Source organism: Xylocopa sonorina, chromosome 1 (genome assembly GCF_050948175.1).
Source record: "Xylocopa sonorina isolate GNS202 chromosome 1, iyXylSono1_principal, whole genome shotgun sequence".
NCBI lineage: Eukaryota > Metazoa > Arthropoda > Insecta > Hymenoptera > Apidae > Xylocopa > Xylocopa sonorina.
In genome coordinates, this window is record NC_135193.1 from 18,591,192 (window position 1) to 18,618,729 (window position 27,538).

General features: G+C 52.2%; 1 protein-coding gene across 3 annotated transcripts in view; it reads left to right on the forward strand.

Annotated features, from left to right (window-relative positions):
• Sp1 (transcription factor Sp8) overlaps positions 1-27,538 on the forward strand; it is a 67,171-nt gene that overhangs the window by 3,060 nt on the left and 36,573 nt on the right. The window contains exon 1 of one of the 3 annotated variants that reach the window (XM_076909336.1): positions 8,203-8,220. The exons of 1 other annotated variant lie outside the window; for it this stretch is intronic. The gene's annotated coding sequence lies outside the window, so the exon portion shown is untranslated. Of the gene's footprint in view, positions 1-8,202; positions 8,221-23,931; positions 23,952-27,538 lie in introns of those variants that run through there. One more of the 3 variants, XM_076909338.1, reaches the window with a different exon arrangement.

The window sequence follows — 27,538 nt, forward strand, 5'->3', positions numbered from 1 at the left end:
AGCGCGAAGGGAACGGCATCGGCGTTAACGCTTCCTCTCGCACTGTATCGCGTACGCGTCGGATTAATAATTTGCAAGGAACAAACGAGCCTCCGAACATTTTACGGCTCGGCGAGGGGGGCACGTGCGCCGAATAAAATAAGCGGATTATGCAGATGAGAGTCCGATTCTGTCACTTTTGATTTACGGCCGCTCCTTTAACAGCGTGGAAGCGACAGAAGAAAGGAAGGGAAACGAAGCGTACCGCGGAGCGAAGGAATTTTCACCGCGCTACGCGAACCCTTCCGACCGCGAATTATTTACGTTCCCAGGATAAGTGCACTATTAACTAACCTCGCGTTAATATCCACGTTTTCTACGTCATTATGTTAATTATGGGACAGACGACCCTCGAGGCCACGAAAGGGCACCGTCGCCGCGGCACGTATCCATCCGTGTACCCAACGCGTGTACTCCGCAACCCGTCGTCCTTTTCATTCCGCGTGTCGCGAATTTCCGCGTAATAGTCCGTGGCAATTTCACTCGCGTATCGCGCTGGTAAATCGCGGAATTTATTGAATAAATTAGAAGGGCGTCGGGGCACGTTACTCGAAGAGGGATATAAAAATTAACAGCACGAAGAGAATCGATAATGCGGCGAGGCGAAAAAAAGAAACGGCAATCGAAGCCAATCTACCCGTTGCCGGGTGTTTCCCGTTTACCGTGGCGTGCCAGTAACCGAGTCAATTCGATTAACCCGATCCTTGATCGATTACCCTGTCTCTGGTCTCTCCGAATTCACCGGCGAGATGTCCATGTACGTTTATTTACAGGCGAACGTCGAAACCCGATACGTTGCGTGGACGCGCGAGCGTAATTGCCCGGGGAACGTTTTAAGAGGGCTCCTTCGCTTCTACTCTCACGACGGAGAGGAGGAGTGTAATCAACGTTTAATACGTCGACCGATGGATTATGGTCGATGTTCGATGTTTCCTTTCGTACGAAGTGGCGCGCAAACAAGGGTTGTCCCGGTGTTGTCACGGTACCGGTTCGCCCGTTCATTTTTCCGCGCGTTTCGAACGCCGCTACGCGGCTGGTCCACCGATAGAGTGGAACCGGATAGAGTTGCCGCCGCGATTATTACACACGGTAGATGGAAACGAAAAGAGAGCGGTAAAAACGGCGCCTTCGTTGCCCCCGGCGAAGACTGGAAGCCGTTTCGTAATCGCGGCCTGGATCATTTTCTGCACGACTGCGCGGGAAATTAGATCACCTACCTCTCATCCCGGTAGCGAGAGAGATCTAGGCAGGTTTCATCGCACGATACAGGAAGAGGGCACTTCTTCTTCTTCTTCTTCTTTACCCTAGACCGCTCCGCCTCGTCCTCCACCTCTTATCGACAGTTTGTCGCTGATAATTTAGTGATTAACCGCGATTTTTCCAATCTCGATACGTGATCGCGAATAAATCATTTTCCTGCCGGCCACGCCGTTTCCAGCGCCGCCGATTAATTTCTTGCTCCTTTTTTTTCTCTCTCTCTCTCTTTTCTTTTTCTTCTTTCACACATACCTTCTTTATTATATCGACGCATACGTGGACCGTTATACCCGTTCCGTTATCGGCATTCATCGAACAGTTTCTCGTTAGTCACCGCGGACAATCGTTGCGCCTAACTGTTTCTCAGCTATGATTTACCCGCCCAAGGTTCGAGCTAACTTTGATTAATTCCCGTGATCGTTTAACGATCGTGGAAAATTTCTCATCGCGTGTACGCGCGTTTAGGAGTCGCGTTACGCAAAGTCTCCGGGGGTTACCCTACAGAAGTGTGCGGTGCCCTACAGAAGATTTGAAAAACGTCCCAGGCATAAGGAACTGGCCCTCCTCTCTCGTTCTCTCGTACCCTTCTCCCCTTCCTCCGAACTTTCCCCCCTCCGTTGGATAGTCCTCGTCTTCCTCTTCTTCTCTGGTTCTCGGCTCTGGCTTTACTTTTGGCTTGGGCCGGGTGTAATCGGTTCCCCGAAGCCAGGGCTCATTATCGACCCGTCGGCCTAGCAATTACCTGCGAAGCCTCTTTCGACTTCGTGTGTGCCAGAGCCAGCACAGTTTCCGACTCTCCACGAGGCCTTCCGAGATCCTTCGAGGATACGCCGTTGTATGGAATAGAGAAGGAGGGTAAAGAAAGCGGGAATATTCAGAGAAACGGCCGCGGCGGCGTCCACCCTTGCCTCGCGAAACGACCAACGCCACGCGGATAATCTCGACGAGGATGTGGATAAACGACCGATGATAATTACCGAACGTGCCAGTAGTACGCGATAATTGTCGAGGCTGCCAAGTTCGCGCCAGTTGCGTGAACGAGTCCACTCGAAGGGAGCTGGGACACGAACGAGGGACCTTTCTTTCCTCCAAAGGCAATCCGTCTTTTCCCTTCCGATTTCTTAATCGCGCTGCAGAACGGAACGTCCCTGCCAGCGCGAATTATGGGAATGTTCACCTCTGAACCATCTCGACTGTGCGACGCCGCGTTCGTTTCAATGTTACCGCCGCATTATGCAACCGGGTGTTCTATTATCGCATCCGCAACAAACGGGCCGCGACGCTGTTGCTATCGGCTGTAATTTTTCCCAACTAGTTTGCCGGACGGTCGAACAAAGTAACACGTACGAGTGCAGCAAAGCTATATCGCAAACGAGTTTACGATAGTCATGGTAATTACGGGAAGAGACCCGATTTTACAATATTACCGCGACTGCAAAAACCGCGCTCCGTATACGTATATTCGCCGGGCCTCTTTTTCCCGGCCGTTCTCGCGGCATCGAGGTTCTTGCACGCACGACGCCGATTGGTCCAATCGCGGGATCCGATATGCAACATCGGGAAATGATTTTTTCATATACGTCGGACAGCTCGTTCCCACGGTTAGAATCGGAAAGGAAATTAACCGCGGAGAGTAACGAGGCTGAAGAAAAACAGTCAGAGCCGAAGGTATAACTGCCGGATAATTGCGACGAACGTGTCGCACAATCGGTTTCGTCGGGTGGACAGGAAAATCAGGATACAACGCAAACTGTCGTGGCACGCGATATCCTATTATATTCTCGTGTGCACAGATCGCGTACCTTCGTTCGATGAAAGTTAGATACGCGTCCCGTTCGCGTCTGCCATCGCGATCGACAAAAGATCGAACGAGGCGATCGTATTCTCGGTAGGTTCGAAGTTTCGTTAAACGCAACGCGCGCTCGCCGACGTGCCAGCTCGAAAATTGCCCGAGTTCGCAACGTTACGAGCCGAGTCCGGTTCGTGGAAAAGCGTTAAGTGCATCTCGTGAGACCACGACCTTAACGAAGCGAACGGGCCCCCCACGACAAAAGGCAATTTTGCAGATAGCGACCCGCCACTGGTAAAGTCGTTTCGTGTAGTTCAACGAAAGGAGTCACGTGTGAGAAACGGAGCGAGTTTCGGAACAGGTGTCGCCGGTAAGAGAGACGAGAGACTCGAATTTCGATGGTTGATGGAACGACAAGGGGGCAGAGAGATTCTCGCGGGTCGTTGATCTTTCGCTTAGATGGGGGACACGGGAAATAAATAGCGGATAGACGAGCAATCGCGCGGTCGTATCAATCCGTGTCATCGGACTGCAATGTTCCTCGAATTATCGATCGCGAGCTTCCTCCCATGCGAGCAACGTTAAAACCGTGGAAGGCTGAAAAGCACGTCGATCATTTTCCAGCAACGAACTCCACACGGTCGAACGGTGAAAGATTACCTTCTTCCCGTCGTTAATGCGGTTTTACGACGAATCCCGGGCAAGCAGCGATAGAACCGGGATTCGAACCCGCGCGTAATTGATGGAAGAGGTAAGAAAGCTATTTAGAGCAGAGAATAGAGGAGGCTCCGTCGTTGGTCTCGTACGCGGGCGTTACGCAATTTTACGAGCGCAACACCACGCTGTACACGCGTTCACGTTCGCGACAAATCTGGCCCGTTTCGCAGACGTCTGCCCGGATTAATTAAGCCAGCAGCGCCACGTGCAAATTACCGAGGACGCTATTCGAATTCGAGCAGCGTTTCCGCGCACAGACCGGTGGAAAGTAATTAGATGTCATTACCGCATCCCGGTAACGGGTACACGGCCCGGAGGAGAGAGTCTCCGAGTTCAGTTTGTCGAGGTGATTATTTTTATTGTCATTTCCGGCTGGGTTCTCGGAAATCTCGGAAACGGCAAGCTCGATACGTACCACGCGAGAGCCCGTGAGCATCTTTGCCCTCTTCTCGGTCCCGTTTCTTTTATTTTCCCCGACATCCTCTTCTCGTTCTACTCGGACGTTTATCTCGATTTTCCCTTCGCTCGACTTCGTCCGGACCAGATGCAATTAGTTTAACCTGCTGCTGCTGCTCGGACGCTGGAGCCATTTAATCCGATTTTCCGTGGATAATCGTGAAATTCGCGGCAACGATTCGACGTAATTACACGACGCGGTCAGATCGATCGCGAGCAGCTCCGCGTCGACGGGCGCGGTTCAAGCATCCCGCGACTTCGGCGCGAACACGACAGCCGGTAATTTTCGCGCAGTACATCAGCATCTACCAGTTTTTAATATCGTTCGGCACAGTATATCATCGTTTTGTTTGTACCGTGGCCTGGGCAGAAGGCAGCCACTCGAGTTAACGCTCCGCGCGCGGTGTGCGCCCGAAGCACCGTAAGAAAAGTGGCGGGCCGCGGTTGGTACGCGTAACCGCAATAAAACTCGCATTACGGGCCGCGTAATACGTGCATAAAGTATTCGCGTGTGCAGTAACGCGTATAAAATGGTGAGGTTGCCCGCGTTCGTGTACTCCGGGGCAACCTCGTTCCCGGCACGGACGTAATAGATTTATTTCGGAGAAACCGGCGTCCGTGTCCCCGTTGCGTCGCGTTCGCGCCGATCGCTATCGTTCATTCCTTGCCCCGATAAAATTAAGAACGGGTTAAATTCGAAATTGCCGCTAGCGTGTCGAGGGTAATTTCCCGCTTTCTAGCCGATCCAATTTGTCCGATAGAAATGGCAGCGATACGACTTCCGTAATCGTTTGGAGAACACCGCGTACGCGTCGGACGTGGGTGTGGAACGCGCTAGCCCAGCTCTCTCTCTCTCTCTCTCGCTACACCTGGATCGTGTTTCTCCCGTGGCCGATACCGGTATCCCTTCATTCCTGAGTAATCGTCAGGCCCAAGGCACGCTATCCGCCATTTTCTAAATACGCTGTCCGAATATCGAACGTACGGGAATCGTGGCTCTCTCTGTCGAAACCTCCTGTCCCCTTACATAAAATACGCGCTGGCCTAGCCTCTCTCGATCTTGTCCTTTCCACCTTTCTCCTTGCGCGCGAACGGATACACGTTTTCGAATTTACTTTACGCGGCTGCCTAAAACAACCCTGGGAACCTCGAACGTTCGCTGTCGGTTTTGAGCGGTTTAGCGTATCGCCTTGACCGAACGCTCGTTTATTACACTAGCTTGATGCCCGTTGCGGCGTCGACGCGTTCCGGGAACGCTCCTATAAGGAGTCGCAGCCTTTGGATTTCTGGAATCCAGAGGTTGTCGCTCCGAGCTAATTGGTTAACGCAATGAATTTATTGGTCAAAGCAGCGACACGGCACGTCCACGACCGGATCCGACGGTGCCGCTCGTGCCACTCTTTCCGGAAAGGGGGAGAGGTTCGACGCGTACCGCGTAGCCGCGACACGGACCGTTTCTCTCTCGTCGCTAACGATCGCGAAACGGGGCCCCGGATGAAATCGCGGGTAGAACGTGGCTCGACGCGAGCGATGCCACGCGGAATCAAAAACTCGTGCATCAACGATTATGACAGGACGAGTGATGGATCGCCAGTGATTAGCCGTCTCGCGCGAAACGATCATCTAGCCGCGTTAAGTCGGCCGGGAGGCGTTTTAGAGGACTACCGAGTTTTCTCGCGATCGAGGATAAGCTGACGGCGGGACAGTGCGTCAGCCGTGCGCAGCGTAAGCGCATCGGTTAGGAAACCGTAATCACCGTCGAGGGATCTCGAATAGCACTGACTACGTTTTAATTACTCGCCGCATCGCGGGGAATGTAGAATGACATCAAGATGCCCGGGGTGACGAGGAGCACGGGAGAAAGGGAGGGCACGAGGGAGCGTTGACCGCTGGTAAAAAGAGCTTCGCCAGTTTTCCAGTCCGCCCCTCTCTTAATCACTGCTCCAATGTAAATACGAGCGACGCAGCCCGCGGTCCCGATACCACCGTCGATTATCCGTCCGAGCTTTATTAGCAACAGTGTTCCACCTTCGGTTGCGCGACGCAACCTTCTTCTCATCCCATTTTTCACGGGTTACGAGAAAAGTGGCGACTGTCCGTTCGCGTGTCTCTCGTCTGGTTACACGGTGTGGCAACAAGTGTTCCATATCGCGTTCCACGTTCGCACGGGGCACCTGAAATAGGTTGACGTACAACGGATCGTTTCGTGATCTTCGTGTTTTGTCACGCGCGTATGTGTCCGCGTGCGTGTGTGATTGCCACGTTTTTGGAAATACCAACGGAATCCTTTTCGTCTGGCCGGACTTGGCTCCTCGACGATAATCCAGCGAACGGGGGCATCGTTTAAACGCTCGTCGGCACGAGATTCGTCGTCGCTCTACCTGAAACTTTGGCTGATCGCGTGTTCATCTATCGCGACGGCCTTGAAGCCATCCAGATTAAACCGATGAAGAGGTCTGGATGCTCCTCGCGCGACTTCTTCAATTCGTTCATGCTCACCCGCCGTCTCCTTCTTCCACGAAATTCGTTCAACTTCGAAATTATCCCACGATTACGCCGACCTATCTCACGGGTCCTGGTTACCGTCCTTTTGACAAACTTCTCGACGACGAAACGGTCCTGGTTTCTCAGAAACCGATCTCCCCTGGTTTCCTGTTCATTCCTGGCGAACAACCGCGTTTGATTAATTATCGGAGTCCCCGGTATCGAGCGCGCGGGTTGCGTTAAAGGAATCGAAAAGGGCAGAGAGCTGGTCGGTTAATACGTAGCGTTTCCTACAGGCGATCGCCGGTCGCTTTCGCAGGCCAATCAGGCCCAGCTTCGAGAGAGAAGTTCCCACGAACAGTCGACGTAGTCGAAAGCTTCGTCTCTGTTCGAGAGATCGCCGGCATGAAAACAGGGATAATTGTGGCTTCGTAAATACCGCTACTTAATACTGAACGTGGTGCTCGTACACGCGTGCATAGATCGCGCGGCTAAGTCGCGGCGTGCACGTATTAGCTTCACCGGTGGTTCGTGGCGGCGTCAATCCGCTTGGAAAACGTTCTCCTCTTCGCGTAACACGTAGAAAACGAGGTAATTGTGCGCGGTAGTTGCACACGCTGCAACCTATACCCACTTCCGCCGCGAATCTCGCTCGCTGGAATTCCGCTCCATTACGGCCGCCGATTTCCACCCTAAATCCTTGCGTTCTATTCCGACGCTCTTGGTTGTATTGGATATAATCGATAGTTCTCGAGAAGATGTATCGTTTGGCTACGTTTTGTCCACTTCTCGGTCGAAGGACAACAGAATCTATGCGGCTTGTAATAGGACATGTAACGCGCGAATAACATCGTTGGTTACACAGCAATGAGTTATCGAGTAATCGAGTGCAACGTGTTTACGCGTTACAGAGTGCTGCCGATCCCCGCGGCAGCTAATCGCATTTATCGCAATAAAATCGCAGCGAATTACATCTGATGGCTTTATAGCGCAATCTCGTGCTCGTAGTCCATTGCAGCGACATTAATCGCGCGGCAATAAATCGGAGTGGGAATTATTTGCGTTTGAAATACGCCAGTAAGATGGTTCTGATAGAGGCGAGTGCTCGCGGACGGCATAATACCAGCAAATAGCACGCATACCGGGGGACTTTATCCTCGATCGTCCCAAGTTCCTTTCATTTGCGATCACGTAGCGACGCGTTCACGGCATTAACCAGTTACCGTGGGCGAATCGTACGGCGAAAAGTACTATCGATTACGCGGCCGTTACCAAATCAAGCCCGCGATTCATGGCCCAGTCGATTCCTCGATGCGAGGCACGTTCCCAGGATCGATCCGTCGCGCGCATCGAGCTTCCGGGCCCGTCCGCGCGCGTGATAATCGCGTCGACGGATCCCGTATTCCACTCGAGGATCGAGATCGAGGCTCGAGAGAGGCTCGATGGAACCGGGATATCGCGAATCGCGTGCAACCAATGTAAGTAGATCTGTCAAGGAGATGTCTCGCTATTGGATAACCGGCTTGAAAAATTTATAGACGCATGCACGTAATTGGAAATGTCGTATGAATCTATTGGACTCGATCGAGGATAATTATGCAAGATATTAACAGTACGCGTAATGATAAATAACGAGATGTTATTTTCATCTTGTTTTCCTGGAAATACTGGTTTCCAAGCGGGGATGTGAAAGAAAAAGAAAAGAAAAAAATGCACCGCGCACACAGGAAACGTAGAACAGTTCGGTTTATCGTTCTTCGTGCGATAAAAAGAGCGGTCGCGCTTCGCGGCGGTTTCGACTGCACATCGTTTATTCATTCATCCCTCCGATTGGTTCATCCTTGCTGACGACAGGGCACGTGCATATCTTCACATTGTTGCGACTTTGTCAGCCAATTACGATAACAGGGACACGTGGAAGCAACAGTATTGCTAGCCGCTCTTGATATTGTCGGTGTTATCCTTGCAACGAAGAGACGCATAATTAGCTGCACGGTAATCCAAACAGCGGCATAATTTTTAAATAAAGAATGGAAATGCAAATAGCGCGAGGTGGAAATTTTTCCTGGAAATACGTGAAACGGAACGCGCGCGTTTCGTATCGGCAGTCGTATGAAAAGAAACGAGATCGTTTCGATCACGCAATTGCCGTGTTAATCGTCTCGGAGTTGTAAGCTAACTGCATAAGAGCTCGCTGCGGTGGTAGCTGCTGGTAAACGTATCGCGATGGAGAACATTCGAGAGAATTAGGAAGTCCCAGCGAATATAATAGTAATTGCTCGCGATCGTTATCGCTGCAAAGACTCAATTAAGAGCACCGTGACGTTCTCGATAAGTCGGAGAAAAGTTAATTGTCGATTTCTGCGAGGCGAGTCCTCGAGAACTGGTTTACGCGGATCCTTTTTTGAAGCAGCGCGCGCGGTGGTAACGGGAACGCGGACGATCGGTCCCGCTCCTCGCAACAAAATACACGTTGGATTACCACGTTCTTGATTAATGCGGCCGTATGTCGAACCGATCCGAACGAGCGAGAGCAAAACGTGCCCCAGAAGGAAGACGGACCGTTGCTCGATTTCCTCCGCCCGTGTCGGACTCGAGACAGAGCAAAGGAAGCGCGGAGGAATGCAAAAATTAGAAGAGGAAGGTACCCGCGGTCCCTTTTCGAGCGTTTAGCTGGCAGGCTTCCGCGTAACAGAGCTACCAACTGCTCGACGAATCGTGACCCTTTGCGAGGAACCGACAGAAAACGTCGTTATTATGTATCTTTAAGCCTGGCGTACACATAGATCAGCGAAAAGTTAAGTCGAGCACGCGATCCACGGATTTCTTACCGTGGCGCCACGGCCTTGAGTCACGACCTACCCCGGCCGATGATGCGGAGGAACGTTCACGGTGGCCTCTGAATACCGGCGATATCTATTAATCTCCACTCTTTTCTCTCTGTTTTCGTTTACATCAATTTTTCTATTACGCGCGAACGATGCCTCCTTGGAGCCTTTTTTTTTTTAATACGCGAGGGACGACCAGATCGTAGCCGGATGTTGTTCGGAATCGTCGATGAAACGATACGAAAACTGCGAAATGAAATGGTGCCGTTTAACCCTGTCCTTTTTAAAGTCAACAAGCAAATTACTGGTAATTATCTATGACCGCGGTAGTAGTCGCTACGAGGTGGTTACCACTAGCAAAAGCTTTTTGCGACATGTAATTTAATTTCCCGATGATTTGTCTCTGACAGAGATCGAATGATTGATGTAAATTCAGAGTAATAGAAATAGAAAGTTTCGGAAGCAAATATTGTGATACGAAAAAGGAGAGAACCGAGTTACAGCTAATCGTGTCATTAATCTTGTCGTTAATGTCTCGAACCCGCGGATGTGTAAGAACATTTATGATCTGTCGCGTTATTTAAGATTCGTACGACTTCGGCGCGGCGCGGGGTTATTTCAAAAATCGTATATCACCCTGCGACCATTTCTATGAACATTAGATGCTAAACAGTAATAAATTTGAAATGTAAAAATTTTTTGAAAATTTATCACACTTAGCAGAAATGAAAAGAAAACGGAAGCTGACAGCTTTGAGTTACTAGAACCTCAGCGAAAGGTGTATGAATTAATCATGCGTGAATTTACGAGAGTGTCCTTTATTTTCTATATATATATATATGTATATATATATATTTATATATATAGATATATGGACTAATGTTTAACAACCACTTGAGAGCGGTAATTACAGCGAACCTTGTTATTAGTTTGATACGGCTAGGCTCGATCACGGTTACAAAACGTTCACGGTTAATTACCTATCTCCTCGTTCATTCCCATACTATTGAAACTTTACCTCATACCGTTCCTCTGATGGTAAACGAGATTATGCATCCGTTAACGTAACCGCGATAACGCGGTTACGCGCGTTACACGTTCTCGAAACCGTCACAGTTACTGCCTGATCTAGTTGCTCTCATTCCGAGTGATGCATTGCGCGATCAAAGTACGCGTTTACTTGGAACTCGTCCACGCGTGACTTTGCGTTACACGCGCAGATCGTGTCTCCGAAAAGTTACATAAAACCGAGGGCCCCGTCTAGTTTCACAGACCGATCGGTTCGACGAGAGCAGCGCGGAATAAAATACGGGGCCGATAAATGTTCGGTTAATGAAATTCATGAGGATAAAGTGGACGTGCCCGGAAGCCGGGACCGTCGTACATCACTCGAGGATTCAAGTGCGTTTCCATTTTTTTTTTTTCTTTCTTTCTTTGTCGCGTCGCATCGCGTGCTCCCCTTCGTTCCGAGTGAATGTATTCACCGGCTACAGGGGAAAGGCCATTTATTGCATCGTTTGCACGCTTTTGCACTTTCCTAGCCAGGAAGCCCATCTCTGATTTCTCTCCCGCTAGTCACGGCTAAAGTATGCCCAGCCGCTTTGATCCACCATTTTCCCGGCTGGTTCCCTCCTCGCGTATACAACGCGACGTTTAAATAAGGCACGCTGGGGAAGAGGACGGGTCCTCTAGCTCGTATCTCCGGACGCGACTCGAAAAGCGAACCGTCGAGACGATAATATAAAATGGTTACCGAACGTAGCGCGAAAGACTTGCGAATTACGGAAACACCGCGTCAGCATCCGAGCACACACGATTCCCCGGAACGTCCGCATCGATTCTTGCGGTCACGTCGCTCAGAGTTCTCTCTATTCCCGTTTTCAACCCCTCCTTCTCTCCCGAACCCCTCGGATTCGAGCCCTCCTCTACGCCACCTAGCTCGTCCTCTCCCGCGTTCACCCCCCCGAATCCCGCGGCATTTACTGCCAGTGCCACTCAGGGAAACCAAGATGGTTACCGCGTCAGCACTTCGAAGTCGTTTCGTTCTTCGTTCGTCGCCGTACCTCCGCTCTCGATACGCGGATGGGGTGACACGGACTACCACGCTGCGAGTTAACGTCCAAACGCTTCCCTCGATGCTATTCTTTTGCGCGCGCGCACACACACACACGGGATGAAAATGATCCGAGACAAACTTCCGATCGTACGACTTTAATCGCGCGTTCCACCACGAATTCAACGGCTTCTATTTTTCGCGATTTAACTGGTAAATACTTGAGGTACGATCGCGGTTGCAAAAATTGTAATCGTTCGCGATAGCAAACCCGTAGATTTTCCATCGTTCGCCGATCGTTGTTCGACGATGCGAGATGCGAACGAGAAAGAGAGAGAGAGAGAGAGAGAAAGAAAGAGGAGGGAAAGGAAAGCCACGGAAGAAACGTTTAGGATAACTCTCCGTCGAACGGACGGATAATAATCCGCGTGCCGTGTACATCCTCCGTTACTGTTGTAGCCACGCTACAGCCAATTAATCCGGCAATCACGACCGGAGAACCGCTCCACTCCACCTGTTTTATTTGCCATTAAGAAAGAACGTATACCACGCAGCCCGCGCGCCATTGCATCGAGCTTAAGGGAAGGGAAGAGCGATGAAGAAGATGGAGGGTAAGAAGGTCGATTCTCGATCCGACTGATTCAGTGTGGGCGTCGACTCTGCGAATGCGTTTCGGCGACGCACGAACACGATATCGCTGGAAATTCGGTACCCTACTCGTATTCGATCATCGTACCACCGGATAACCGGTCGAGCCACGATCATTTCTCCAGTTCGTTTGTTCTCCACCGTTCTCATTAGATTTTCCAATCGCATTCGAGCTTCACCTCTCTTCCCTTTACCTTTTCTACTCTCTACCTCTTCTCCCCGTACCCGTCCCCCCCCCCCCTACCAGTCTCTTTCTTTTTGTTCGAGTCTTCTGCGTCTGATACACGTCCGTTCCGCGAGCCTTCCACCTTGGTGGCCGACTCGATGCGCACACAGACGTACCGTACCATAATACAAAGTACGAGTCGAACGTGTTCTCGAGACTCGTTCTTCCGTCCGTTCTTTTTGCCAAGGATTTTTCTCTCGGTAAAATGTTGCATCCCGTCCAGGACTCGCGGCTCGCTTCAACCGGCAGAAACGAGATTCGTGTCGCGACAAAGGAGTCGCTTTTCCATCGTGGTTCGCTTCTCGAATTAAAAATCTTGTTTGCGATGTTTCGAAGGTGAGGATTTTTGCACCCCCGCGCAGACGTAACTCGAACTGCTCGATGTTCGAGAGCTGCGAGGGGTTGGCGCACGGCAGTTCCCTCTTTCGAACTATAAACTCCGTCACTATTTTGATTCCCAGCATTTGGCATGATCGTACGCGCGTCCGTGGTCCCCTCATGCAATATTGATGACTCGCCGCGGATCAAATGCCCCATGATAGCCCCCACCTACGATCCACCCCCCTAACCGGTATCCTGATTGCGAAACGGGTCAGAGCCACTGATTTTCAATGGATGGGAGCCGAATTTAAACTATGATTATACCCCCCGCGTCGTCTAAGTACGGGCCTCGAGGTCGCCCCGATGAAGCCTCGCCGAATTAATACCGCGTAAATTGCGCACACTTTCGTACAGGGCTTAGATAACGACACGTGCCACTATCACCAAATTAACTGCACGTCGAAGTCACGGTAATTAGCGTTTGTTAGTTAGGTAACTCGTGACGATGCTACCCCGTAATCTACTTGCGCTCTGCCTGGAAACACAAACGCCACGTGTCACACGGCTCGTACAAATTTTCGTTCGAATATTATTTATCTGTAAAACGTGAAATTTTTTTTTCTATATTTTTAATAAAAAAAGAAATTGCACTTTTGTCGTTCCACTCGATATGTCTGCAAAATGTTTTACGTTAATTACACGAATATTGAATATTACCCAAAGTACTGGAGATATACATTTATATCTTGCAAAGGAAGCACCGTTAACGACAAGTATTAGTTTTCGGAATATTTTTCAAGGTTTTCGTATTTCTATATTAGCTCGAAGGAAAATGTTTCGAACACACACTGGACATTTTTGCGGCACATTATCAGTCACTCTTTTCCACCCTCTTATAAGACAGAAGGGATTTTCAAACTTTCGCTCCGTGTTACCGAGCGTGACGACGCTTCATTGTCTTTCTGCGTTCTGGATTTCCATTAGCGTTCACGGTTCTCGGTGAGCGGGTAGAGGATTTCGAAGGGCTGTGAATCGTGTCGAAGCGAAAATGAGGCTTCGAGCTTCGAGAGAGGGATGAAAATCTCGCGCGATGTTTTGCTCGAACGTTGCCGATGTCGGTGAGACAAAGGGAAGAAAGGGAGAGGCCGGAACGGAGTTAATTTACCGTTTCGAATGCTGGCTTGTTAATAGTCGTGCGTCGTTTTCTAAGCTAAGAGAACGCGCGCGTCTTATCGACGGGAATTTTTCAACCCCGCGCGGGTCGATAGGCGAATTTCGTTGGCAATTTTCACTTTCACGTGATCGAGTTTAAATGCTGTTTAATTACCTGTCACAAGCACGTAGCAGGAATGAAAAATATACGCGGGCAAAATTAATACGGCAATTAATCTTGCCCGTGTCAGACGCGAAAATTATGATCGCTTTATGTAGCACTGTGTCCGACTGACAAGGAACCGCCGTAATGTCAGGGTTGTCATATTTCCCGGCAAATGGAAAAAGAAGTCGTTGGCGAATGTAGCGCGGCAAACGAAATGAGATAGATTTTTTGCGAAGATAGCCGATGTATATAAGTGTACGCGTACCTATATAAACCACGGCGAGAAACGGGACACTCATTCTCGGCGTAATATTCCGACGTCACTTCCAGAGGGTGTCCCTTTAATAATTTATTAGCAAGCCTGCTAGCGGAACAGGGAGTCCCTGATTGTGTCGTGTCGTCTGTCCCCGGCATTGTCGGGGCAACTCGCCGCGGGTGGTCCTTGACACGATCCTGGTACTTGGATGCTGTAGCTGTTATTAATACGGGAACTGCCGATCAATTATTTACGATACGATCCTCGTTGTCATCGAATTACTCTCATCGGGTGACTCGACGAAACGTCGCGTCTTTCGAAAGAAAAAAAAAAAAAAAAAAGAAAGTTTCGCTCGACCCGATCGAAGGGTGGTGGTGCGCGCATCAGCGGCTACCCCTGATATTCGAGGGTTGCCACCTGACTTTCCGTCGGACTGTAATTGCGTAACCGTAATCGCGTACCTGAAATATGGCGGGCCCGCAGAAACGAGCGCGGTACCCGTAAATTCGAATTGCATCATCGATTATTAAAGTCGCAAGGGACGCATTAATAATTTCTGTCCCTATCTCCCGGGCTTATCGCACATACGAGCGTTTATTATTCGAAGCTATCAATTACCCGGATCGTTGAAAAATGTTGCTATTAATCGGGCAACGATTCGGTCGTTAGTCATGCCGCGAGGTCTTTCTTCCTCGAGAACGTTAGACAACTGGATACAGATAGATACGTAGGTACATCCACGCGATATCTCTTTCGCGGCGATTTTCACGCGGCCTACGCGAGAGCAATTTTTCCACCGCGGTTGATTTACACGTGTAACGTTCGATTCGCGTAGCCGTTTCGATAAATCAGTCCCACGGGCGGTTGTCTAAATACTAATTAAACACGCGTCGCGGACGCGGCACAAGTCTGTATTCTCGTTGAGAGAGGTGAAAATACCTTCACGAACGGGTATCGCACGCATCGATTTGACGTGGCCGATCGTCCGTGGTCACGGGACGACGATAAGGAACCGCGAGCGCTCGGGTTGGATAAGAAAGACGAAGATTCACGGTCGTAAATCGAGTTTCGTCGTACAAGTGGTGCGCCTCCCATCGTCGTTCGCGATCGGGCCGCGTGCGAATTAATCCACCGACGGGCCGTACGTGTTCCACCGCGGGGACGTGTGCGTGAGTGATACATGCGTATTTCGGGCCGCGTATATAATAACAGGTTGCCAGTACGGGGTCCTCGCCTAGCCCCTCGCGGCCTCTCGACCAGTGATGTATGCGCTAATTGTGAGGCCCTTCGCTCCGACTCGAATTCCTCCTCCTCCTCCTCCTCTTCCTCCTCCTCTTCTTCATCCTCTTCTTCTTCGTCCTCCTCGTCCCTTTCCTTCTTCTTACCGCCGCCTCGCGATTCCGCAACGCAGGGTTAATATTGTCCTCGATTCAATTTAAGACGCAGGAAAAGGCGCGCGATCGACCACCCGATCGCGGACGCACGCGATCGATTTCCGAAATGAAGATCGGCCGTCGCACGGCCATATTTCTGCGGCCTGGGTCGTACGGATCGAGCGCTCGTTGCGTAAATTCATTTCGAAGGGGACGTCGGGTAAGACGGTACTCGTTCTTCCCTTCGCCCAGAGGGTTTCGACATCTGCCAGCGAGCCTCTCTCCGCCTGCCGGAATGTATCGACCAGCCCGAAGCGAGCAATTAAGTAATTAAACAAATCTGTCGAAGGCGTTATGGATGAGCGTACGCACACCCGTGCGCGTTCGTCTTCGTCGAACGAACAGGTAGAGACGTCGCGTCCGGAGATGTACGATATTTTTATGTGCTCTGCGCGTATCAGCCGCGGCCAATCGGCGACGATAGAAATCGTGGTCCGTCGATCAAAATAGCGTACGACCTGGTTCACTCGTAAACTCTGAAGCTCGCAATCAGTTGGAAAAGGGAATCACCGGAGGCCAGGGCTGTTTTACGACGCGTGTCGTCCCGCGCGCTGTCAATTCCGTTGGCGCGCAATCGGGCGCGGGTCGGGCATTAACATTGCTCTCACTCCCAAGTTTAATCAAACGCTAACCAGCGGAGATTTAATCTACCGCAGACTCCCCCTGGGTTTTCCCTACCCCAACCGAAACACCCTGCTCGCCTGCGATCCCGTGGCAGAAAGCCTCGCGGCGTCATCGGCGTCGTCGTTACTCCACACCCCCCCGTCCGTTCGATTCGCCGGCGTAGGTAATATAATCACAACACTCGGGGTGGCCTCGTTATTTATAGGCACTCTATTTGCGCCAATGGAGCCCGCGATTTTCGAGCCCGCGACGATATTGACCCTGGCCACGATTAAGGGACGTGGCTGGTGAACGTCGGCTTCTTGCCACCCCTAATGTTACCCCAGGGGATGTTAAACGTCGGCCTCTTCCTAACGGAGCGAAACAAACTCACGGTTTGTCAGTCGGCGGTGGTTACGGACTCGTGGAAGCCTCGCGTTAATTGATCGGTCTCGATGGGGATTTCCGTTTCGGGGGTGGCCACGGTAAAAGGCTATCGAACAATTTCAGCCGGGACGAGCGACTGTGAAACGAGCAGGTCGCGGTGGAACGAGGCACGAGAAAGTTTGCTGCGAACGGTATCGAGGATGAAAGAAAATTAATGGCGATACCATCGACACGAAGAGCGAACTTCGTATCCTTTAGCTCGGCCGCAAAAGTTTCGCGGCCCACGTGTCGTTCGGTTTTACACGCCCACGGGGACCTGGTTAGCGCGAGGGGTGGCGGAAGAAAAAAAAAGACGCGCCTCGCGTGTGACTTCCGGCCGCGATCGCCGATTGCAGCCTCGCAGATGACACGTTACCAGACTTTGTTCCCGAGCAAAGTACGACTAACCGCGCGTAACAGCCGCTGTAATTGCGAAAAGTGGTGAAAACCATCTTGGCCGCGGAGACATCAATATTGCACGACCCGGGGCGAAGTTTACTTTGGTATTTGCGAAATTGCTGGTATTTCGCTTGGACGCGTTGCGCGGAAATATTTAAGAACGCTCTACCGTCGAGGGTCGTACGATTGCAGTCAGGATTTCGCTTCTCGCGCCGTGCAACGACTTCGAGCACCCCGTTTTCGCGTTCTGTTATTTCCATTGCGAGTCACAAATGGACGTACGCTGATGACACGTTCCGCGTTTCCTCGTCGCTTCGGATATCGTTCGTGTGTAATAAAAGTTATGGACTTTTATTCCGTATATCCGACCGAGGGAAAATTGCTCTGAAACAGGGAAAAGAAAAATTAGAGAAACGTAGCTGTTAAGGCATCCAACTCTCGATGAAATATCGAAGCAGTCAGGGTTAGGTTCGCGGTGGTTGGTTTTTCGTTCAGGAATCTTCCAAGTCTTTCTAGGGCGGTAGATCGGTATCTCCGACGGGATAATTACCAAAGGTTGCGGTGGCGGTACAAGGTTTCTACCAAAGACAAAAATTTTGGCGCGTGGGACTTTGGATCCTTTAGCCTGGCTTCTTTTCCGAAGGGAAAAGAGGGGTGGTACCGCTCGAATCCGTCGCACACCTGCTGTTATTTCCTACTCGAACCGGGTGTATCTGTTAACGTACACAGTCAACGGCGACGCGGTTCGAATAATAGTTCACGTTCCACTCTTTATCGCATCGCGGTACGTCTCGTTAAATTGCACGTTTTCCACGAGTTGAATCGCGAACGTGGCGTCGTCGAAGATTACTCGAAACGAGTTAATCAAACGACACAGGGGCGCGCAAATATTTTCACAAGCCGTCAATTTGCAATTTTAATGGCCAGCAACGAACAGAGCCGGCGCTCAAATGTTACCTGTCACCTTCGAGTGCAATTTTAATAGAGCGCGGGGTGGAAAGTCGATATTATCGCCGGCACGTACCCTCCCGATTGAGACGTTGCCGGATGATTCCGATCTGGCGTACGATCGGTTCGCGGCAGAAGGGACACTTTCATTCCTCATCGACGCAGCAGGATCGATAGGGCCGTACCGGGAAGGTGGAGCTTCGATTTGCCGGGAACTTGCCAATTACGCAATTAAATTGTCGTATATCGAAGTTGTCGGCGTGGTAGCGCGTCCCGTTCCACGAGGAAGAGGCGAGCGGCAGCTCTTGCCGCGAGATCGAATCAATCGCGGATCGGTAGTGAAAATATTACAGGAATCCGTCACGTTCGCGAAACTGGCCGCGCCTTCTTTATAATTTCATTCGCCTATAGAATCGACCGCGAGGCAATCAGCGGTGAATCGGTTCGCGAGTGTATCTCGTTAGACAATGTCAGGGCAGCAGGGGTAAAAAAGTCGGAGGCGATCGGTTGTTCGAAGCGAGTCGCGTTACCTCGGAACTAAAGGCTTAATTCCAGTAATCTTCGTGTCAGACTGGCTTCTGATCCAGGCCGATGGCCGAAGAGAGTACCGATGCTGGATGCCTGTGGAGTCCACCGGTGCTTAGCTAGCCAGTAGGTGCACACACCGAATAATAATACACGGCCAGAAGAGAAATAAGGGGCGAACGAGCCGTACCGACCGAGTAGGGCAAAAGAGGAAGGCAAAAGAGGAGGAGGAGGAGGAGGAGGAGAGATTCGATAATTACTACCGGGAGTCGTGGAGGCGGCCATGGAACCCTCCTCCCGCAACGAGCGCAAACGCGCAATTATTCCCCATCGCCATCCGACGGGATCTCTGATTCCGAGTTTCCTGCCCCGGTATAACGTGCACGCGCGTACGGATAAGGAGCTCCCGGTATTTGATCTTACGTACCACTCGTTTTCCGCCTTGGCCCGATCGAGTGAAGATAAACCTCGATACGGTTCCGAGATACCACGCTCCATCGTTTCACCGTGCCGTTCCTCCTGTGATTCGACTGTACCTTCTTTTTAAACGGTGAATCGAATCGTTTCGAAACGCCTACCGCGAGTACTTTTATAAGGAATCGTTGCTCTCGTTGAGGAGAGGGGGGGGGAAAAAAAAAAAGAAAGAGCTCGGACCTCTCGTATGGTAAACGATCGCGGTTTACTCGCGTGTTCGCCGACAGTTTTCCTCTCCTTTCCTCGTCACGGTCTGACGCTTTTAATCGTCGCGGAATGAAGTTAACGCGCTCCCTCGGGAACTTGGACGAGTCGAAACCGCAAGATCTGCTCGAGAATCGAGCCGTTGAAGCTCCTCCCCCATCCTCATCCCCATCCCCCGTGCGTTCCCTTCGAAACACGATCAACAAAACGCGATTGTTGCCACGAGCGGCACGAAAGCACGCGTGACATCCCGCCAGCGACTTTTCTTCGCGCGTATTTTTGGCACCCAGGGTGCATCCACCCTTTGGGCGCGCGCGTTCGCGACGCGCGGCGGCCGACACCGGCGTCTTTCCTCCGGCGTCACGGACGAGCGAGTGCGGTCGCGATGGGCGTGGTGGACCGCAGTCAGAGAACCGTGACGCATCGAGCACACGCTATTCACGCGCGCGTACGCACGCGTGCACACCATCGAGCACGGGCACGAGCGTGACACGGGACACGTTTCATACGCGCGGCTCCGGCGCGTGCGTCCGTCTTCGCGTCCTCCCATTGTGACCGATCTGGACACGGTTTTCCGAGCAACGGCGATCTTTCCGACAAACTGGAAGAATTCCGTTTGCATAGCCGGCGATCTGAAAACAGGAACGGCCGCTATGGAACGAGCCCTTTAACTCGCGGCTCGTTAAGTTCGACACGGACAATTATTAAAGGTTACAATCTACGGGTACGATCGCGTGGAAGCTGAGTAACCCGCGATCCCGGTGAACCGGACCATCGGTGATTTGCGCCGATGCTCGGCAATTTCGCCTGCTATGTTGCCGCGCGGTGATGACGCGTGACGAACTTAATAAATTCGCTCGTTCCCGATGCAAAAAGCGTCATTACCGATCGCTCGTAAATCCTTGCGCGCGTTAAAAACCGCGAGATTTACGAGGATCTCGGAACGTACCGGTGGACATTTTCACGGGGCCCGGCCCAGGTTGTTTCTTCGACAACGACGCTTCTTCACGGTCGCACCGCGCGTGTATCGCCAGCCACGATCACCTCTCGCGACGTGTGCTCGCGGTAATTGTCCCACTGACACGAAAAGCAATTTCCCCGGCTAACGGTGTAAGAGCGTAGCGCGTCGATTCGTACGTTCCGTGACGTAGCCTCGTTAACGCGTCCCTGGCATGCATGCTCCACTGGTGGCGGAATAATTAGAGAAAATGATCGTCCCACGCTGGACGCGGTGATCCGAACGCGGGACGTGGAAAAAATCAACCGGCCATCGCGAGTCACGTGAACCGATGCGTCAAAGGGATATATCGCGACTAAGTGTCGTTCGATGGAATCGTTGCAGCCCCTCGACTTCCACACGGTACCAATTTCATTTCGAACTTTCGCGCAAAGATGCCGATATCCGATTCCCTGCGCTGCACCCACGCGGTTCGACGCCGAGAACGTTCCATTTGGATCTGTTAGTCGCGCCACCCCCGGGTTATATCCGGTTGTTGAAACGTTGTGAAAAACCGAAAACCCACGCGAGGAGGTGCGCGAGACTCGAGAGATCTTTATCGAGAGAACGTCTCGACGATCGTACTTTCGTGCTTACGTACATAGAGGCCCACGTTGCGGCACTATGGAGACTCTTATTCCATTCTTTTATTTCCATCGCGATGGAATAGGTGTGAATCTCGTCTCGCGTTCGAGTCGCTTAAGCAGCGATTCCGACTGTTGACTGTTTGGCATTTAAAAAGGTATTAATACTCGGGACGCACCCAAAGCTGGAAGCTTTTGTTCTCCGGTTGCATCGAGGATCTCGACCCTTTGAAGGGTGTTCGACCCCCGCGGAGACCAGTGACGTACCACTCCCAGGGTTCGCGGGCCTCGGTGTCAGTCGTAAGTAATGACAAACCGATGACTGGTCGAGCGCTAAACACCTGCATTCACCACCTTATCTCGCGGATCCTGCTGTTAGGACAGGTTTTCGCTATCGTTAGCCGGCTGTTCGACGGTGCGGCTTCGATCGGGGAGCATCGCTTTGGGTGGTCTCCGCGCGGCACGAATGGGACGCGACTTTGACGCGTCTCGCGCGTCTTCCATTGCCATTGTAAACGACGTGTCTCGGTTGTCGAGCGAACCCGCGACTCATCCCCCCGGCCAGCCGAAAATCCAGGCCCCCGCGCTCCTTTCTTTTTCCTCTCCACTCTGATTTACTCGTCCTCGAACTTTCGCTTCTTCGAATCCGCCAGGGGAAAGTTAATCGGTCGGGCTGCTCGTTATTCAAAGCAAAAGAGACTGCCGGGAGGACGCTTCTCGAGATCTTCTCTCCTATTTACGGCACCCTGCCAAAAGTTTGGAGAACCTGTAGAGGGACCGCTTTAATAGCGGCACGATTTCGCGAGGACGGAAGTAATTAACGATGTTCCACCGTCGAACCGTCCCCCGTCTCAGGATTGACGATCGATACCGGGCACCAGTCCTGAATTCTCTCTCGTGTCCCCTACGACGACGCGGCGCACACCTCGATCTTATTGATCCGACATCCAAGTCGGTGTTAATTATGCCGCGGTTTATCAGCCGGTCGATATCATTGCTCCAGAAAGGGTTTATTAGACGGACAATATTATACTTTCAAATCGTACCCGCTAGCCGCGAGGAGCGTGTAATTGCGGCTGGTATCGTAGAAAGGGAAGCGTTCGTAGGGACGCGCGACAAAATTTCTGTACACCCTGTCACTCGTAACTCTCGCCGAGTCGATCGGACGTCTAAATTGTACGCGGTCCCGCTAATTGCGAGCCTTCGAAGTTCGAATACGTCGGGGCGAGAGATTTATCGACGTTCGTCTTGAAGGATCGACGCTCGCGAGCGTCGCAGGTGCGGTCGATTTGGTAGGCGAGCGTGCGGCATAGCCGCGGGGACGACGACCATCGTCAGAGTTCACTTCCTGGGCCCACTGAATATTTATCGGCGTTCGTCTTGTTTGTAGCTCGTTGCGGCTCGGTTGAATTTAAATATCGTGGCTTTCGCGTTCCCGCTGGAACGCTCGCGCGCGCGCGCGCGCCTTCTTTTTCACCACCATTTTTCCCTCGACCGCGGTGGTGCTTCGTCGCTGGCATTATTTATAGGCGCGGCGTGCGTGTGCCGTTCGCCAAGAGCCGCGCTCTTCGTCTTCGCCTCTACGTCGTAAAAGAAAAGCCGCGAAAACATCGCGGCCGGAATAACAAGCCGCCGAGTCGAGTCCACGTACGTACGAGCCCTGCGAAAGCTAACCGTGGAAAGAAATGTGTCGCTCTGCACGTGATGCGCTCCTATCGTTTATAGTTATTTACCTTCGAGCGGTATTATTATCGGGGACAGAATCTTTACGGTGTCACTCCGCAGGAGCTGCATTATTCATAGCGACATGGCTATAACCGCTGTCCACCGTCGTCCTCGTCGAATAGCTACGCTAGATATAGGCTATCCCACGCGAAAGAGGGACAGATTTCGATTTACGCGGCTCTAAGCGCATCGGCTGTCTCCCCCAACGTCTCACTCCAAGGGTAGCGTAAAATCATTTACCGTGAAAACCCTCCATCTTGAAAGCCCTCGAACGAGCAGACACTCTCGAGTAGAAGTGCCGCTCTTTAAAGCACCAGGGGCCTTTAACGATCGGAATTTTCACGGAAGGGACGGGACTCGCGTACCGACGCGATTGTTCGAGTCGCGCGGAGGAATAAACGAACGGAGCAACGCCTCGTGTAAACCGCGAGATAATTTTGCGGGGAATTTCTCCGGAAAAGAAGCGTCGAGGTAAAAAAATGTTGGACTTGGAGAGAGACTGCGCTACCCCTGGCGCAGTTCCCTCTTCCTTCTCCTCGTGCACCGCCTCGTCCAGCGTCCTCGAGCTTTAGGTAACGAGACGCGACGCGACGCGACGCGACGCGATGAGACGAGTCGGGAGACGCGAGAGCTCGAGAAAGGCATCGTGGTGAATCGAGGCAAAGGCAAGGGTACACGCAACGGAGTTTCTTCTCCCGCGGGAAGGCGTGGTCGGGAGACGCGCGACGTCCATTTGTCTCGTGCGCCTCCCGCACCAGGAACGCCCTCGCATCCCACGGGCATCGATCACGTCTTCCTCTTACCAGCCGCATCGTACCGCGCCTGTGTACACTCCACGCGCACCTACCCTCCCACGTGTACGTGCACGTACGCGTACACGCGCGTTCACCCTCGGCCCCACCGATACATTCTGCCCTTTCCATCCGTCCGTCCCTCCGCGAGCAAGGAACCGAGCTTTCGCTACACTTTGCACGAGACCCGCTGCGAAAAATACCGCAAAGCGATCCCTGCTCGAGCCATTGCCGACTTGATTTGTCGGCTAACCGTTCCGCCGTTCCTCGGCAATCTCTCGGAAACCCTTCGACTTTTACTCTCCTTTAGAAAAACGCGAAACTCTTCTTTAGAACATATATATATATATATATATATATATATATATATATACATACTAATCACGCACGATTTTTGTTTCAGCCGGTGAGTGACAAACCACTTTTACTATTGGTCACCAGCCGTAACCAGTAAGTTTGGTTATTCAAATGCGTTCGTTGTCAAGACTCGCGGGCTGTCACTGGGAACTCTCTCTCTCTCCGCGCAATTACCTTTCTGTCACGCCAATTAGTCAGTTCGTCGGGCGTCGATCAGATTTTCCGCCGGCGTGGCACGAAAGCGACGGTTTTCGGGATCCGAGTATGCAAAACGCCGGCACATATTTATACGTACGTGCCAGCCCGTGAATATTCATGCCTGTACGAATGATATAGCACGGTTCGTCGGGTTAAGCACCATCGCGAACCGCTCGAGCGAGGCCTCGCGAAATTGCGTTATCGCGGAAATCGACCAGCTTCCGGGAAGCCAGTGCAGATGGTGGTCGAGAAAAAACTTTGCACGGTTGTTGTCCTGTCCGCGATCACCGTGGACGGTTCTCAAGCCCGTTGACAGATTTATCGGCGCGGAATGTTTAGCGGCGTATTTTATTCGGAATCCTTAGCGCGGAGCCGGGGGAATCGTACGGGAGACCGCGTCGGAAAATTATCCGGCACGCAACATTTCACGGAAATACTTACGACATAATTACGGCCGCTGGCGATGCAGGATGTCGTAGTTTGCGATTGCGTGTCGAGCGTGTGCGGCTCTCCTCGGGTTTTCGCCGAACTCGCGCTAAACCGCTACCAAGCGAGCCTCGCGACATTTTGTCTCCCGTATACTCCCGTGAAATCGATTTCTCCGCGCTGCGGATGCCCGTCTCTCGCAGTCTCCGGGAACGCCGTCGAGAGGCGGACGCCATTACAGGAACATCGACGATCCCGCCTAGATCATTCACTTTGATTTCGGTGACACCGAATTGCGGCGATTAACGATCGCACGGTCACGCATGCCTGCGCGCGTGTAATTCATGCTTGGGTATTTTTCTCCCTTTCCTCGTCGCACACGCGTCGAGTCCGCGCCGGCTAAGCGTGGACGGGGTTGTTGCATATGCATGCCTCGATTGATATGAATGCATCGCTGCATACTAAACGGTCAAGCCGCTATCTGATCCCATTTTCCTTTCGGCTGCGAAAGGTCTTTGCGCGGTTGCGGTTCGATCGGGACGCTCGCAGCCGCCTTCCGCGCGGAAACCTACCGTGCGAATCTCTAATTATCGTTCATTCCCTCGTTCATTAACGCCTGGCCCTCTCTCTCTCTCTCTCTCTCTCTCTCTCTCTCTCTCTCTCTCTCTCTCTCTCTCCCCCTTCTCACCCGTTATTTACGCACGGGGCCGCCGCGGCGCGGTGCGATCGTCGAACGGCGAGCCGAGGGCCCGATTTCTTCGCCCGGCCCTGTTCAGGTTCGCCTTCAATTTCGAAATATCGTTACCGTCCGACGAAAGGCGCGTAGATCGAACTTGAAATAGAGGGCGGCCATTATGAATATATTGCCCGGTCGAGCGAAACGGCGATTTTATCTGCGGAATTTCGAGGTCCGTCCCAACTTGCGTGGGAGGATAATATTTCCCCTTCTCGCGCCTCTCCCTTTTCTCCTTTTCCTTTTTCTTCGCTTTTTATTTCCCCTTTGTTTTCGTTGCCCCGTCCGCCGCTCTCCACCGTGCTCGTCCCGTCCCGCTTCTTTTTCTGCCTCTTTTCGCTCGGTCCACGCCGCGCGCCACATCTACCTGGGCTCGTAAACCCGGCGATCTTGCATGTACCAATGACGTCACCTGCGTTTCCCCCGCCGTTCTTCTTCTTTGAACGCCGCTCGTCTATCGCCACCTACCTCCGGGCAGGTTCGCTTAAACGGCGCTATTAGTCCAATAGACTCTTATCGTAATACGCTAAATCGTCGGGACGTTCTCGTTCGAGAGAACTCTCCTTTTCCTCTCTCCTACGCGTTCTCTCGTGGCTCGCGCGAAAGGAGGAGCCGGGCAAACGGACGGATGGAATCGGAGACGAGTAAAAACGACAGCTGTAGGGGCGCCGATAGCGTTTAAGGGTGAACTGTGATCGGTCGAAACAGCTGCATCCGAGCCAGGGTTATCCTGCTGCGTTCGTTATCCGTTGACCATCGGCGATAACGACGCGCGGGCTCTCTCGCTCGTTCGCCAGTCGCTAACAGCACCGTGGCTCGTGTAATTCGCCGGCTAGACGACTCGGGAACTCGTTTTTGCTCGTGCCACGATATTATAACGACCCGGTTCGTATCTGGCCTGGTGGTTGCACGCGTGGTTGTAGTTGCATCAGCCAGCTCTCGGCTCTCTCGCGCCTCTATCGTATCTAATTATCGAGGAAATTACTCGATATCATTGCCGAGCCGTACACTCCGGCTAACCCTCCGCCGCTCCCTGCGATTACCACGGGGGCCTGTGTGTTGCGACCGTTTCTCCACGATCGCCGATCATGTCTCTATCCGCTCGCTTCCTGCCTTTCTGCCTTTCCTTTTGGGACATTTCGTCCCGTTCCGTTCCCGTTCCGTTCGGGGTAATCGAGGCGAAAACGTCTCCTCTACACAGTGACACCGCGAGCTGATCGATAACGCGTGTCCGTGAGATCGATAATTGAGACGGCAAAGCAGCCGAGGAACGGGCGATCGCTTCACACGGGCCGCCGCGTCTCGCACGGTTATAGGAGGCACAATATAGGAGCCGTATAGCAGCTATATAGGAGCTAATGGGCAGGCATATCTATCGAGAAGATCGATACCTAATTGGGTCGACTCTCGCGGGGATGTAACCGGCGTGTACTTTCGCGTATCGACGTTAATTGCCTATCGTGGAAATTGAACGGTATCATTGACACGTACGATGCCCCGCTCCCCATCGTTCCGATATTACCACGATTACGATGGTAATTGCGGTTTTCCACGGTAGGTGCTGAGTACGATCTTCGACTCGTTGACGTCCAGAGGAAAGTGACTCGTTACCGGGGGTAATTACGAACGCGGCGTTTCAGGTACGCGACGGCTCTGCTCGCCGGACGTATCTCGTCGCGCATCTCTCTGGCGGACGCGACACGCACTCGTCGGTGCGCAAGGGGCACCGACTTCGCTCGTTAAAGGTCGTCCGAATTAGCACCAGCACCGTTCCTTCGACTTTTGCGAGTCGCCCCGCGCGTTGAAAAAACTTTCACGCGAACGTATAATTTCGTGGGCCGTTCAAACGTCGAAACGCTCGCGTCGGCTAGAGTCGACGAGGGAGATATATGACTGAGAAGTACCCTCGTCAGTTAAAAAATCTTGCGCTAGAACTGCTCACTCTCGGCTCCGTCCGTGAGTGGAAGAGTTTTTCGGCCCCTAGGGGCCAGATCGTCTCGCGTGCACCGTAATAGGCAACTTCGACGAGGTGTTATTAAAGTATCTTTTAATTGTTCCCCCGTTCTGCACGTGGGAACGACCGCAGAAGGGCTGCGTAGCGGCTAAACGCGAGACCAGACGTCCCGATGCGTCTTCGAGCCGATGCGCCCCGCGAACAGAAACGGCAATTAGACATTTACTCGCCGATGAGAAAAAGAGAGGCGAGCGCCGTCGCCGCGGCACATTGTATCGCGCTCGAGAATCGGCGAATCTCTCTCTCTCTCTCTCTCTCTCTCTACGCGGTGGCTCCTCCGCGCCGCAACCGACGACGAGGAAAGAAAAG